The 4373-nt window shown below is 54.9% G+C and overlaps 1 protein-coding gene across 1 annotated transcript in view; it reads left to right on the top strand.

Annotated features, from left to right (window-relative positions):
- Positions 1-4373, top strand: part of LOC105002249 (cAMP-dependent protein kinase type I-beta regulatory subunit-like) — a 44234-nt gene that overhangs the window by 19717 nt on the left and 20144 nt on the right. The window lies entirely within an intron of this gene.

Below are 4373 nucleotides of genomic sequence, written 5' to 3' on the forward strand. Positions count from 1 at the left end.
TCTGCCTGTGGGCCTGGCTCCTGGAGCGTGAGTGACGCTGACGTGAGCCCAGGGAAACCGCGGCCTCCAGGTCAGGTGTGCCCCTCCCCTTCCTGGCATCATTTCGACTTCGGAAAAAACACTCTATCCCTCGAACGTGCTTTCTGCACCCGGGGCCTTTTCCAATTCGCGTTGCGCTGGCGCTCGTCCCGCACGCATGCGCCCTGTGCGCGTCCGTGGCGGGAGCGTCCGTGCCCGGTTCTGCGCTGCTCTTGTGACCTCAGCAGCGGGGGGCAGAAACACACATCCTGGCTCTGACAGCCCCACCCCCGTGCTTCGGAAAGTTGGACATTTTTCAGAATAAAGTGTTTAAAGAAATAAAGACACAGAAACGTCGGAACTGCTAATGCAGGTTTTCCCCTTAGGACTGGAGGTGGTCCCGTGGTCACTGTCACAGCGCTTGCTCAAAGTCACAAGAATTTCCTCTCCCCACGTTTACAGAATGCTGGAGGAAGGGCAGATTGTTGGGGTTCAGGGGACTCCTCTCCCCATGAATACAGAATGCTGGAGGAAGGGCAGATTGTTGGGGTTCAGGGGATTCCCCTCCCCATGTATACAGAATGCTGGAGGAAGGGCAGATTGTTGGGGTCCAGGGCGGGGTGCAGGGGGGTTCTCGCCACCCCACCTGCCGAGTCCGCCTTGGAAGGGGCAGGCGTGGCTCCGTTGGCTGTGGGCGTCTCCCTCCGGTCTGGGTGGCCTCTGGCCTTGCTCGGAGAACTGGTCCAACCTGTTTGCTTCCACAGGTTTCTTTGCAGGGGTTGGGGGTGGGGGTGTTTACCTGTCAGGCCACCTGCAGCAGCAGTTCGGCAGTATATCAGAAATGTCAGCCAATGAAAGGGAATAAGAAGGCCATAACCGGATCACGAGACTGGCTGAGCTCCAGGGGCGGAGCGCGCCGCTGGCGTCCCTCCTGGGACTGGGCGAAGGAGCCCCCGTGTGTGCAGGGTTTGGAGCCAGCAGGAATCGCCATGGTGGCTCCTGGTGGGACAGACAGGGCTGTTGCCATCTTGGGTGCTCTCCTGCGGTGCCCAGGGCTGTGCCCGATGCCCTGCGGGCCGGCTCCTTGGACGCTCAGCCCCCGGGTCCCTTCAGGCCCCTTGGTTGCCATCGAGGGAGCACTCGTCACAGGGACGACCCCCGCCTGGTGAAGGCCACACGTACAGCTGTCATTGGCTCTGCACAGGGGACCCCTAGGGCAGGGGCTGCAAACAGAGGCTGGGCTCCGGGGCCGGAGACAGGGTCGTGCAGACACAGCCTGTTCTCCCACCAGGTGGGGAGGGGGCCTGGTTCTTGCTTCATGAGAACAAAGGCCCCATGTTGCTAGACATTCCTTTTTTTTCCATCCAAAGAAAAAACAAAAATTATGATATTTATAGATCTCTCAATTTTTAGATATTGGGAGCTAACTTTGAAAATGGGGCACCATTGGCCCATGAACAATCAATAGAGCACTCAAATTTCAGTGGTGACCTCCCTTCACAAAGAGGCCCAGGTCTCAGAGGTTTTATGGATGAATTCTGTGAAAACTTCAGCAAACCGTCCATCCTTTTACAAGTGGCTCCAGAAAATAGAGAATGAGAAAGCTGCCCAGCTCATTGTGTGAATTTCAAATGAGTTTGGAGGGGCACGCCCATCAGGCCGTAAACCCCGGATGGAGCGATCAGTGGATGTTGTTGGGAATGTCGGCTGACCCTCGGGGAAAACAAGCTGGACCCCCTTCCTATGGACAGAAGGTCTGAATGTGTTCATGGAAATATCTGGCAGAGGATGCTCTGGACCCAACCGTGTGCCCTGGATTCACCTGCTGAAGTAATGCCTTCCTGGAGGCATTTGGGGGGCGGTGGGGTTTAGGTGAGGTGGGACTCCAACGATGGGATAAGAAGACACCAGGGCTCCCCTGTGGTCCAGAGGCTGAGACTCCGCCCTCTCAGTGCAGGGGCTCGAATGCAGTCCCTTGTCAGGAAACTAGATACCACATCTCCCAACTGAAGATCCAAGTAAGACCCGGCGCAGCAGGTAAATAAGTATACACGTTCTTTAAAGAAGACACCAGAGAGCCTCTCTCCCTGCCCACGTGAGGGTACAGTGAGAAGCAGCCAGATGTGCTCCTGAAAAACACAGAAGAAGCAGGATGGGCTCCGTGGCATGATGCCGCCTGGGGGTTTGAGGCGCACACACACCTCCGGGTTCCGTGTTGTAAGAGAAAACGTGCAAAGGAAAGGTGGTGGTGGTGGTCTAGTCACTCAGTCGTGTCTGACTCTCACCACCCCATGGACTGTAGCCCGCCAGCCTCCTCTGTCCGTCGCATTCTCCAGGCAAGAATACTGGGGTGGGCTGCCATTCCCTTCTCCAGGAGATCTTCCCGACCCAGGGATCGAACCCACGTCTCCTGCATTGCAGGCAGTTTCTTTACCAACTGAGCCATCAGGGAAGCCCACAACCCAAAGGAAACCTCTCAAATCTCAGTACAAGCCCCAGAGCTCAGGGAAGAAGGGAGAAGGGGGAGGACTCTTCAACAAGAGCGATCCCCACTGCTGTGAACTCAGGGCCGCTAATCTGCATCTGGGCTTTAAGATGCCCGTGGCTCCCAGCAGTGCTCGCATGCCCGTCGGAGGCAGCGGGGGCCACGGCACCGCCCAGGCTGGTCCGGGCCACCACAGAACCCCTCTGCTGGGCCCTGGGGTTTGGGGCCACGCCAAGCCCCCAGCTCCACGTGGTCGAATCTGGGAGGCCAGCCGTCCTGAGAGCAGGTTTGAAGTCAGATCACAGAGGCTGGAAGGACTTGGCTGATATTTCACCCCAGGAGTGGGGGCTCTCCGACCATCAGAGAGAACGTTTCTCGTCTGCAGAGGTGGCCCTCCAGAAAGGCCTGGTTTCCATGACAGAGTGCTTTCACCCCAGGGCTGCAGGGCCAGGGTCTGGCTTCTGCCAGGATGGGGACAGCAGGTGGCTGGGAACCCTTCATGGCCTGGGAGGTGTCAGCGCGGTGCGGCCCTCCCGGGGGTGGATGTTCTGGGAGCTGGGACTAGGCACGCCCAGTGCCCACCCCCCAGGCCGGGGGCATCTCAGGGCCGAGGCCCACCCCGACCCCAGACAGCCTCTTCCTGCCTCATCTCAGGATTGTTTTCCCAGGCACCTTGCTCGGTGGCCTTGGCCACTGGCTTGACCATAGTGGCTTCGGACGTCTGGTTTCCAAGGTCAAAACAAGTAACTTACCAGCAGGATGTGCTCTAAACATTTAGTTGCAAGTCAAGAATTAGCCTTATTTTAAAATGGCACTTGGGCAGTGGGGTTTAGATTTAAAATAAGCAAAAGCCAAACTGTCTGTGCTGTTGGAATTAGCTGTGACGAACATTTAATCTACTTTCGGGCTGAGAATAACAAGCCCAAGATGGAACGGCTCTGTTTGCATGATTCTTTTTTTTTCCCAGAAATGTATCGAGTTGGGATTCTTCAGTGCTGTTTATTTAATTGAGTTCTAGTTGATTTACAATATGTGTTCCAGGTGTACAGCATGGTGATTCGTAATTTTTAAAGGTGATCTTCCATTTATAGTTACTGCAAAATACTGGCTGCTTCCCCTGTGCTGTGCATCCTTGTAGCTTATTTAGTTTCTACAGTCTTTGTGCCTCTTTCTTCTCTGCCCGCACTGCCCCCTCTTCCCACTGGCAGCCACTAGCCCTCTGTACCTTTGAGTGCTGCTTTCTCGATGTATTCACTAGTGTGTTCTTTTTTCTAGGTTCCATATATAAGTAAGATTATATGGTATTTTTTTTATCTGACTTAGCCTAAAGCTCTCCAAATCCATCCATGTTGCTGCAAATGGCAGGCTTTCATTCTTTTTTATGGCTGTGTAATATTCCAGGGTAGAAAAGACCCTGATGCTGGGAAAGATTGAAGGCAGGAGGAGAAGGGGACAACAGAGGATGAGAGGGTTGGATGGCATCAATGATTCAATGGACATGAGTTTGAGCAGGCTCTGGGAGATGGTGAAGGACAGGGAGGCCTGGCATGCTGCAGTCCATGGGGTCGCCAAGAGTCGGACACGACTGAGCAACTGAACGACAAAAACAACAATACTCCATCGCATAGATGCACCACGTCTTGCTCATCCGTCCCTCTGCTGATGGGCACCGAGGTTGCCTCCTCCTCCTGGCTGTTGTAAACACTGCTTCTGTGAATCGTCCCTCTGCTGATGGGCACCGAGGTTGCCTCCACGTCCTGGCTGTTGTAAACACTGCTTCTGTGAATGTTGGGCTGCACGTGTCTTTTTGAATCAGAAATTTCTCCAGTCCCGCTCTCAGGAGTAAGATTGCAGGATCATATGGCAGCTC

This window comes from Bison bison, unplaced genomic scaffold (genome assembly GCF_000754665.1).
Source record: "Bison bison bison isolate TAMUID 2011002044 unplaced genomic scaffold, Bison_UMD1.0 scf7180017864407, whole genome shotgun sequence".
NCBI classification, from domain to species: domain Eukaryota; kingdom Metazoa; phylum Chordata; class Mammalia; order Artiodactyla; family Bovidae; genus Bison; species Bison bison.